This window comes from Arachis duranensis, chromosome 10, assembly GCF_000817695.3.
Source record: "Arachis duranensis cultivar V14167 chromosome 10, aradu.V14167.gnm2.J7QH, whole genome shotgun sequence".
Lineage (NCBI taxonomy): Eukaryota > Viridiplantae > Streptophyta > Magnoliopsida > Fabales > Fabaceae > Arachis > Arachis duranensis.
The window spans coordinates 63,215,995-63,227,798 of NC_029781.3; the positions used below are offsets into that span (position 1 = coordinate 63,215,995).

An 11,804-nucleotide genomic window follows, 5' to 3' on the forward strand; every position below is an offset into this window, starting at 1 on the left:
GTTAACGTGGCTCTTGGGGGTTGTGTGGTTGCTCCAACGTTAGTGACAATGTTGAGTGTCACTAACGTTGGTTTCTCTTCCCCCTTTAACGTTAGAGGCCATGTTAACTAGGTTTCTAACGTGGCCATTTGTGAGCAATTGCCAACGTTAGTGACAATGTTAAGTGTCACCAACGTTGGCTTAACTTCTCTTCTCCATGTTAGAGTTCACGTTAACTTAGTTAACGTGACTCTTTAACGTGGGCATTGATGGCTTTTGAGAGTGTTTTTGGCAATCACTTTTCTCCTTAACTTTGCAAGTTACCTCCCATTCCTTGCTTCCTTTGGTCCTGAAATCAAGCAATGGAGTGCATCAAAGTTCTAGTCCACGTCATGGGTAATGCAATATACAATTTTGTCATTAAAATCATGCAAAATCCTCATGAAATAATATAAAATGCACAATGTATGCTTGAATCAAGGTCTGAGTGAATATCTGCCCAAAACTAACTTATTTCCTAAGAAAATGTATGATAATACCTAAAAATAGTAAAGAAAAGGTCAGTGAAACTGGCCAAAATGCCCTGGTATCAGCCTTGTATAATGATGTTTTCATAGAACTAAAATTATGAGTTATTATATTTGAATAAAACAATCTCTTTTTTAATATATATAATTATATAAGATGTTAAAAATTTATCTTTGATCTTATTTCAAAAATTTTATTTAAAAAATTTTCATAACTTAACATTTCATTAAATTGTTACTGTTATTACAAATAAAAAATTTAAATTTTTTTATAGCAAGCACACAAGAAAACATAAAATAATAAAAAAAATATTATCCATTACAAAATTATTTAAAAAGAAAAAATATGATTAAATTTAAATATAAATATTTATGTACTCAAATTTTAAATATAATATTTTTTATATAATTAATAATTTAAAAATTAAAACAATTATTTTATTTCATACAAAGCAATTTAAAAAAAATGAATTAACAAAATATTCATGAGACTTTTTTAAAATATTTATGAAAGATAAATTAAAAAAAATGGACGAAGAGTATTTTATGAAATTTAAATTATTTTGCATTTATTTTAAATAAAATACTCATATAATTATATATACACGTAAGTATATAATAAGATAGTCAGTGAATTTGATTTATGTCTTCATGCCTTTGTATGTAAATCGAAGCCTTCTCATTCGATTGACCAATGACCAAATCTATAGAATAAATCAAAAGAACCTAATTCGATTTACATGGATAGAAATGCATTTATTCATAAATCAAAGCTACTCATTTCGATTTACCTTTATTCTTACTAATTCGAATCAAACTGATTCGATTTAATACCAGAGAAGCTAAATCAAATTTAGTCAATTCAATTTACATAAATTTATGCTTAAAAACATATAGAGACGGATTTAAGGGGACAAATATGTAGTGGCTTTGGCCCACCCAACAAATTTATTTTAAACTCATATATTACTATAATAGATACGTTATATAGAGTAAAACTTAAATAATAATATAATGATAAAAAGAGTTGGTATTCTTTATATATTAGGTTTCAAATTTCTTTACACGTATTTATATTATTTGTATTTTTTATTTGATTTAGAATTATTTTTATGTTTTTTTAAAATTGATTTTAACATCTAGAATCATATAAAAAATACTTTAATACTATTTATAATAATATTATTTTTTTAATTTTATTTAGCTATTTGTTTTATTATTTTTTTATTAATTTTTATCTCTATTATTATATAAAAATACTTTAATATATTTTAAATTCACATAATAAAATTGTTTATGTAATTAATTTATATTATTTTATGTCATATTTTTTTAATAATATGAAACATAAAAATATAATTCACTGTCACATAAATACTTAATAAATTAAAGTAAATTAATTAATAAAATATTTAAAAATAGATAATTTTATATTTTATTAAATATAAAATTATAAAAAAATTATAAAAAAATTATAAACATTGAGATAATTCTTTTATTTGACAAGTATTTATTAATTTTTTAACTAAAAACTTAATTATAACTATATCTATTATCAAATATATAACATTATATTATATTTGATTATACAAGATTTTAATTTTCGATCTCACTCTTAGATTTCTAGATCCGTCCCTAAAGACATACACGTAACGTTTTTTGATTTGAAACTATTGTATAATATTGGTGACTCCTTAGTTTATTTAGATTTTTTATCCAAATAAATAAGTAGCTTATTTTTTTATTTTAACCCAAATTTATTACATATTCATACCTAATATGCTTATAACACATGTATGTAAAAAGACCTAACCTAATTATAAGGTGTCTGCTTCAGTACGATAATAAATTTATACGTACCGATATATTTAAATTATGGATAAATAATAACAAGTCATGTGAAATTTATTTTTCACGTCAGCATTAGATTTTTTTCAAAAAATATATATCATATCATTAATTTTACTAAAATATCCTTATAATTTAATAAAAATAAAAATTATTTTTTATTTAATTTTTTAAAAGACTTAAATATTCTTTTTTATATGTTAGACAAAAGTTACTCTTTTAAATTAATCGAATTATTTAATTTTACCGTTTTAAAATTTAAATAATCTAAAAAATAAAAACAAAAACACATTTAACAAAATTATTTATCTCTCCATCAACTCTAATCAAACATTCATAAAAAAAATTAAAAAATCTAAAAAATACTAAAAAAACTCACTTAATTCTTTAGTTTGCTGGGTATTTCACCCAAAACCTTCATATTCCTTCTCTGTGTTTGTATCTCCCTCTCTTTTTTTCAATATCGCCTCTTCTTTCCGGTAAAGAAGACAAAGCTTCCTCCACAACGCCCTGCTAAGCTCACCACAGCTTTCGCCCGCGCCTCACCCAACCGATGAGAACGTCATTGCGTCAAAGAGCCTCGCCGTCTTGTGCGTTACGGAGAGCGTCGCCATCTTGTGCGTTCCAGAGAGTGTCACTGTAACACCCCGTTACCCTAAGCGTTACCTCTAGCCGTAAAGCGAAGGATAACGAAGTTCCACGACAGTCCTAAATCTTTTAATATATAATATATGTCCAAAAATTTATATAACTAGAAGCCCGATGAAGGAATAAAGCTCAAAGTCGCTTAAAGAAAAATTACGAAACGCGAAGGGTTCACACATGATAACTAAAACGCATAGGCACGGACATAACAAGACATAATATATATAAAACCTTCTAGATAGTTACAGGATACACAAGGTAATAATTAAAATAAATAAGATATATATATATTTTTAAAAGTGTACAATAGCTTATACAACTTATCTCTGAAATCAAGCCTCCAAGGCTATAAAGTCTAAAATAAAAAGGTGAGAAAAAGTACTACAACAAAATAAAACAGAAATAAACAAGGAAGAAACCATACTCCACTCTGTCACCATGTCCGCAATTTCACCAAGGTGAATTATGACCTGCATCTAAAAATCAACAACATATAGTATGAGAGCCGGAGGTTCTCAGCATGGTAACAGTACCCAAAACAATTCCATTCCTCAATTCATTCTATAACCCCAATGACAATAATATTATTCCATATACAAGCCATATACCCAATTATCATCATTCATCATCAAATTATATAGTCATCATCATTATTATTCCAATTCCTTCTACACAACACTACTACAACTTCTATCCATTCCCATCAACAATACCAATCATCAATTTTCTCATTAATATCATAATCAAACTCTAACATACACAACTCATAAAATCTTCATCACAATTCACATGCCATAAACATAATCCAATCCACCATTTATTTAATTCAATCATATCTTAAATTCAACTAGTCTAAGTGTCTAAAAACATTACATATTACATAAAGAGAACCGAAACCATACCTTGGCCGATTTTCAATATGCGCAAAACACCAAAAGCTTGATTCCAATAAGATCAACAAGCCTCAAGCACCAACACTACTTCCAAAACTCACCAACTATCAAGCCATACACATATAACATACCAACATTAATCTTAGGGTTTACGAAAATAACGAAACACAAGGATTTAGTGAGACCTTACCTTACCCAATGAGATTAGGGGTAAACCTAACAATTATCCGCTATTAGAGATCACATAAACAATCAAAATCACAAAATTTACTCAAAAATCAAACCCAAAAATGCAGAATTATTAGGGATGAAAAATAGGGCTTGAGTTTCGATTTTTTACCAACAAATCTTATCTAAAAATGAAGATCTCGATGAGAGCTTCGTGTAGCCGTAAATGACTCGTCAATCGGAGCACCGTAGCTCAAGTTATGGCTCTCGGAAAGTGACAATAAATAGTGACACCCTTTTTCTTCTCCCTTTTCTCTTAATCCGCGTTTCTCTCTCTCTTTGACGATGAAAATGAACTAAAAGCTCAATTAATGAGCATATATATGTGGGTATTGGGCCCAGTTTGGGCCCGGTCCAACCCGTTAGCATTTTAGGTCCATTTGGCCCACTTTGGGTCAAAACTTTTAAAATTAGCATCCGGTTTTTAATTTTAAATTATTTTTGTCCTTTCAAAACAATAAATCAATTTTCAAAATCTTATTTTTCTCAAAACACGGGACCGGACAGACTAGAGCCGGTACTGCCAGCTTAAGCACCGGTACATGTTTTTACAAAAATCTTTCGCAAAAGATACATTTTCCAACTCAGAAAAATTCATTTAATTCAAATTTCACCTTTTCACTTTAAAAAGAATATTTTTATATTTTTGAACCTATTTTGGACAATTAAATTATCATTTTATATTATCTAAATAGTCGGTTTAATCACGGGTCTTACATTCTCCCCTCCTAATAAAATTTTCGCCCTCAAACATTCAAATCGCACGATATTTTCTCCGCGAAGCGTTCTACTACTAACGTCGTCAACATAATCAAGTTGTCAAAGCATCTCGTCTGTAAGACCCAGAACCTTTGAAAAGTCTTTTTATGTTCAAGTCTCAAATCATATGATTATTTATAGCCTTAATTTCAAAAGTTATTTTATTAAAGATAATTAAGGCAAGTTTTGATTTACTGAATTTGAGATGAGTTATAATTGTTTTCCAATTCTACAATTATTGGATTATTTTCTATATTTGAATTATAAAGTTGGTAGCTGCGAAATAATAAAGATTTCATATGATTTAGATTAAATAAGTAATATTTTAAATATTAATACTGCTATTTTGGAAAATAAAAAAATTAAGTATATTATTTCTGATTATTGGATTTGGACATTTTATCAAAAATAATTTGTAAATTGATGAGCCAATAGTATTTTTATGCTTTTTCATTGTTGGCTTAAAATCTATTTTTAATTACTATATTGGTCCTATTTTATTTGAAAGTGCGAAACTACCCCTAACCCTAAAAATCCTAACCCGGTTACCCATTCCCTCAAACCCAACAGCCACCAAAACCCTTCCCTAACAACCAGTAGCAGCAACGGCTGCAAAGATGAAAGAAAGAAAGAAATAGAAAGGAAAACAGGGGAAGGGGGTCCGCCGGAAGAGAGGAGAGAGAGGGGAACGCAGTCGCACGCCCAAGGGTGGAGATAGAGAGAGAGAGAGCAAGCCACGCCACTGCCACCACGGGTTGGCGTCGCTAACACCCAGCCGTCTCTACCTTTTTTGTCGCGAAACAAGGAGCCCAGAGGAAAGAAAGGGGCGGCGCCACCACCAGGGCACACCGCCGTCACATTCGTTGTTGCCCTTTGCTATTGTCACCTTCGCCGATCACCTTTGCATAGCGTCAGAGGCAGAACTGCGACCAGAAGAGAGCGCGAGCTATAGCTACTGATGGAGAAGGAGGAGTGCGCGGGGAGAAGGTGAATCCACCGCTGCCGCCGGCACCTCCAGCCTGCGTCGTCGTCGAACGCGCCGTGACCTCTGCCATTGCCAATCTGATTTGCTTTGCCGCAGTGCCGTTGAGGAGATGGCCGTCCAGTCACATCGAACAGGCTAGGCAGAGAGATCTAAGGCTGAGCTGGGGTTTAGCCACCGTGCCCAGCCGCGCTTGCGTTACCGGTGCCGCCACAGTCGAAACTACCGCCGTCAAAGAGGGAGGTGTCGTGCCACTGTTCTAGTCGTCAGGAGCAGTCTTGTGGCCATCAGAAACACCACCAGGGATGCCGCCGCTTGACTCAGTAACTTCTCCTTGGTTGTGGGTTGAGTTTAGTTATGGCATGTCACAATTAAGGTTGTTGTTGCTGTTGTGAGTAGTTGAAGCTGAGGCTGCCTCTGTCGCCGGAGAACGCTCTGCCGGTAAGGGTTTTAAATTTGTGATTTCTGTCCTTTTTGGATTTTGAAAAGGTTATGATGCTGTGCGGTTTTTGCTAGTTAATCCAACAGAGCTTCTGGCCGCCGCCAGAGCTGTTGCCAGGGCCGGTTCAAAATCGCAGCTGTTCTGTTTTGTTAATTCGGTGAGTATATCAGTTTTTGAAACCCTGCGTTAGTGTCCCTACGTCTATTAAAGCCTTTACGATATTAATGTTCTTAGAGTTTAGTAACTGAGGTTGTTTGTTGTAATTTAGAGCTGTTTATGCTGTTGCGAAAATGTGTGGGGTTGTGCTTTGAAGCTGCCTTTGATTTCGAGTTGAAGCGAAAAGAACTTATGAGGCATTTGGATTATGGAATTTGCGTTTTGAGGTAGGGGCACTTTTCAAAAAACTATATTTTGTGTATTCGAATTATTACATATGGGTATTGATGTGAGAAAATGTGTATTTGGTGATTGTATCGGCCTTATGTATGGTTTGATTTGTCTCGATTGATTATGAACGTTTGTTGGTTGGTTTACTGTGTGGTTTGTGAAACGAAATGCTTTTGAAGTTGATTCTTTTAAAGCTTTAATAGAGAGTTTAATCCGTTGGGAATTGATTTGAGTTGAGTTGATTTTCTTGAGAATGTGAAAAATAGAATACACTCTTGAATTCAGCCTGGTTTGCTTTAAATGATCTAGTTTTTGATAAATGATTGTTGCTAAACCGTTTCTTTAAAGCTTTAGAAATGAGCTTATTCGGCTGATAATGATTTGATTTTGAAACGGTTTTCTTGAAATATGGAATTGAGATGATTGTTGGATTTTGGCTTGCCTTGAACTGATTTTGGATTTTGGGCTGTTGAAAAGGATTGTGGAAGGGTTTTGTTGGGACCCGAACCGGGTGGCAAAGTCCAAGTTTTAGGGGAGATGCTACCGAAATTTCTATAAAATCCGAGTCTTTATTGAAATGTTGTTTGAAAAAAAATAATGAGTTAAAGACTTCTACTCTTTTATTTGAATTATCAAGAAAAGGATGATTCATGCTTTTGAAATGAATTACTAAAGAGGAAATTATGATTTAGTCTTGCTTCTTAAGAAAGGCATTGTATCTCTTTCAGGAGAAAGTTATTTAGATGAAACTTATGTTTTAAAGCTATTTTAATTGTGACAAGGGCAATGCCTTTGAATTTGACTTGAGGGTTCCAATTAGAGGAGTTTCAATGACTTTAAAAGAACCTGAGTGTCTATTGACAAGTTTCATTTTGAAATGTTTTGAGAAAGGTTTTAAGTAGTCTTTGAATTCTGAATTCTTGCAAGACTAAAATAATTTTAAACAGTTGAAACATTCTAGAATTTATCATGGGGGTTGAAGTTGGTTTTGCCTAAGTAAAGGAAACGGATTTGAAAGAAGTGAATGATTACGTGACTCGGTTTGGCTTAGATCCTATTTTATTACTCAAATCAGGAAGCCAAGGTTTTTAATGAATTTAAATGAACTTGGCTAAATGAGTTATGTTATTCTCTCCTAAAGACTTGAGACTCTGCCGAGAAACTTTGTTATAAAATCCCATTGTGGGATGGGTGATTTTGAATGTTCCCAAAATGAATCTTTAACTTTTCATGGTTTTGGAAGTTTTGGAAAGAGGATGGCGAGAGCGGCTTTGTTTTAAAAAGGGAACTCACTTTGAGTGAATTTGGCTTATAAGCCTGAGATGATTTGAGAAATTAGATCTTTAAAGCTAAGGCTGAAAAGAGTTGAAACTTGATTTCAAAGTGAAATGCATTGAGAAAAAGTGATTTATGGCTTAAATGCCGATTTTATGAATTTAATGATGTTGAATGGTGGAAGTGCTGTTTTGTTATGGGCCGGAATGGCTGTGTATGATTATAAATATTGGCTGGTTTTGGATTAAACCGTGAGCCGGAATGGATGTGTATGATTATGAATATTGGCTGGTTCTGGATTGAACCGTGAGCCGGAATGGCTGTGTATGATATGAATATTGGCTGGTTCTGGATTGAACCGTGAGCCAGAATGGCTTGAATGATATGAATATTGGCTGGTTCTGGACTGAACCGTGAGCTAGATGGCTGAGATGGATGTTGATCTATGGATGAGAATTAATGCATGTATATGCTGAATTATTGATAATTGTGATTTGCACTTCCACTATCAGAGGCACGAGTTACGTGGGAGAAAGCAGTGGCTAGCCACCACGTGCTCCAGGTTAAGACTTAAGACTCTACTGACCCTATGTCGTAAGTGTGGTCGGGCACTGTGAAAGTCCCGGATGAACTCGCCCCCGTAAATATTCACCAGTGAGGGTGATGGATATGGATCATGATTATGATCATGTTTATGATGAGTATAACTCGAGTTGGGGATGCACGACAGAGGAACGGTCCAATGGTTAGCTACCAGGACTTGTCGGGTTGGCTCTATAACCGACAGATGATATCATCAGCCACTAGGAACAGGCATGCATCATATGCATCTATGTGACATTGTTTGGGTGTGCATATTGTACTTGGTTTATCTTTGTGACTATTTGTGATTAACTGCTAATTGTTCTACTTGCTGTAATTGTTTGTTTGTGCTTGAACTTCCTATTTGTGTTTGCATCTGGGACTATGTTGGATTGTAACGTGTTTTTGGCGTTTAACTTCCTAGTTATAACGTGTTTTTGGCGTTTAACTCTGGTTTGTAACGTGTTTCTTTAGGTGAATGGATCCACCTGTAGAATGGTCCAGTGACATCTTAGAGAACTCAGATAGACCATAATAGAATATATCCAAAATGGTCCACTCCGAAATCATGTCAGAAGGACACCTTTTTGTCATCTGCTTGTATCTTTCCCAAGCTTCATAGAGGGATTCACCATCTTTTTGTTTGAAGGTCTGAACATCCACTCTAAGCTTGCTCAGCTTTTGAGGAGGAAAGAACCTAGCCAAGAAGGCCGCGACCAGCTTATCCCATGAGTTCAGGCTATCCTTAGGTTGTGAATCCAACCATGTTCTAGCTCTGTCTCTTACAGCAAAAGGGAAAAGCATGATCCTATAGACTTCAAGATCTACTCCATTAGTCTTAACAGTCTCACAGATCTGCAAGAACTCAGTTAAAAACTAGTAGGGATCTTCTGATGGAAGTCCATGAAACTTGCAGTTCTGTTGCATTAGAGCAACTAGTTGAGGTTTCAGCTCAAAATTGTTTGCTCCAATGGTAGGGATTGAGATGCTTCTTCCATCAAACTTGGAAGTAGGTGTAGTATAATCACCAAGCATCCTCCTTGCATTATTATTTTCGGCTGCCATGTCATCTTCTTTTTCGAAAATTTCTATAAGATTGTCTCTAGATTGTTGTAATTTAGCTTCTCTTAGTTTCCTCTTCAGAGTCCTTTCAAGTTTAGGATCTGCTTCAACAAGAATGTTCTTGTCCTTGCTCCTGCTCATATGAAAAAGAAGGGAACAGAAAATAATAATAGGGATCCTCTTTACCACAATAGAGAGATTCCTTTATATTAGTAGAAGAAGAAAAGAATAGAAGAAGGAAAAGGCAAGAATCCAAACACAAGGTGAAGATAGAGTTCGAATTCTTGAGATGAAAAGAAGTGTTAGTAAATAAATAAATAAATAAATAAATAAAAAGAATAAGATGAGAGAGGGAGAAATTCAAAAATTAATTTTGAAAAAGAGTTAGTGATTTTCGAAAATTAAGAGAAGGAATAAAATTAAAATTAAAAATTGAAACAATTAATTAATTAAAAAGAATTTTGAAAAGGGGTGAGGAATTTTCGAAAATTAGAAAGAGAAAAGTAGTTAGGTGGTTTTGAAAAAGATAAGAAACAAACAAAAAGTCAATGAGTTAGTTGAAAAAGATTTGAAATTCAATTTTGAAAAGATAAGAAGTTAGAAAAGATATTTTAAAATCAAATTTTTTTTTGAAAAAGATATTATTTGCAAAGATATAGTTGAAAAAGATTTGAATTTTAAAATTTAAAATAAATTACTTGACTAACAAGAAACTAAAAGATATGATTCTAGAATTTAAAGATTGAACTTTCTTAACAAGAAAGTAACAAACTTCAAATTTTTGAATTAATCACATTAATTGTTAGTGAAGTTTCGAAAATTTGAAATAAAATTAAGAAAAAAATTTTAAAAAATGTTTTCAAATTTTCAAAAATCATAAAAAAATGAAAAAGAATTGATTTTTGCAAAAGTTTTTGAAAAGATAAGATATATTTAAAATTGAAAAATTGTCTTGACTTATAAGAAACAACTTATTTAAAAAAAAAAAATTTGACTAAGTCAACTCAAATTTTCGAAATTTATGAGAGAATTAAGGAAAAGATATTTTTTGTTTTTGAATTTTTAATGAGGAGAGAGAAAAACATAAAAAAATGACTCAAAACATGAAGATGCAAGATCAAAACATATAATGCATGCAAGAACACTATGAATGTCAAGATGAACATCAAGAACACTTTGAAGATCAAGATGAACATCAAGACTTATTTTTGAAAAATTTTCAAGAAAAGAAAACATGCAAGACACCAAACTTAGAAATTTTTCATGCTTAGACACTATGAATGCAAAAATGCATATGAAAAATAACAAAAGACACAAAAAAGAAAAATTAAAGATCAAACAAGAAGACATACCAAGAACAACTTGAAGATCATGAAGAACACATGCATGAATTTTCGAAAAATGCCAAAGTTTTTAAAACATGCAATTGACACCAAACTTAAAAATTGACACTAGACTCAAACAAGAAACACAAAATATTTTTATTTTTATGATTTTATTAAATTTTTTTGTATATATTTTTTTTCAAAAATTATTTTTTTTTGAAAAACGAAAACAAAGAAAAAAATTTTTTTTGAAAGATTTTTGAAAAAATTTTGAAAAGAAAATTATCTAATCTGAGCAACAAGATGAACCGTCAGTTGTCCAAACTCGAACAATCCCCGGCAACAGCACCAAAAACTTGGTCCACGAAATTGTGATCTCTAATAATGGCATTCAACTTGGTATACGCATCTACTAACTCAGCACTTTCTTCACAACTTCGCATAACTAACCAGCAAGTGCACTGAGTCGTCCAAGTAATAAACCTTACGTGAGTAAAGGTCGATCCCACGGAAATTGTTGGTATGAAGCAAGCTATGGTCATCTTGTAAATCTCAGTTAGGCGGATAATAAATGGTTATGGAATTTTCGAATAATAATAATAAATAAACAGAAATAAAGATAGAAGTACTTATGTAAATCATTGGTGAGAATTTTAGACAAGTGTATGGAGATGCTTTGTCCCTGTTGGATCTCTACTTTCCTACTGACTTCCTTCAATCCTTCTTACTCCTTTCCATAGCAAGCTGTATGTAGGGCATCACCGTTGTCAATGGCTACATCCCATCCTCTCAGTGAAAAAGGTCCAAATGCTCTTGTCACAGCACGGCTAATCATATGTCGGTTCTCGATCATGTCGGAATAGAATCCAT

General features: G+C 32.7%; 1 non-coding gene across 1 annotated transcript; it reads left to right on the forward strand.

Moving 5' to 3' along the window:
* Nucleotides 1-9,110: 9,110 nt before the first annotated feature.
* On the forward strand, nt 9,111-9,219 carry LOC127743699 (small nucleolar RNA R71). The gene has a single exon (XR_008005083.1). It is a non-coding gene; the product is annotated as a small nucleolar RNA R71 (small nucleolar RNA).
* The last annotated feature ends 2,585 nt before the right edge of the window (nt 9,220-11,804 follow it).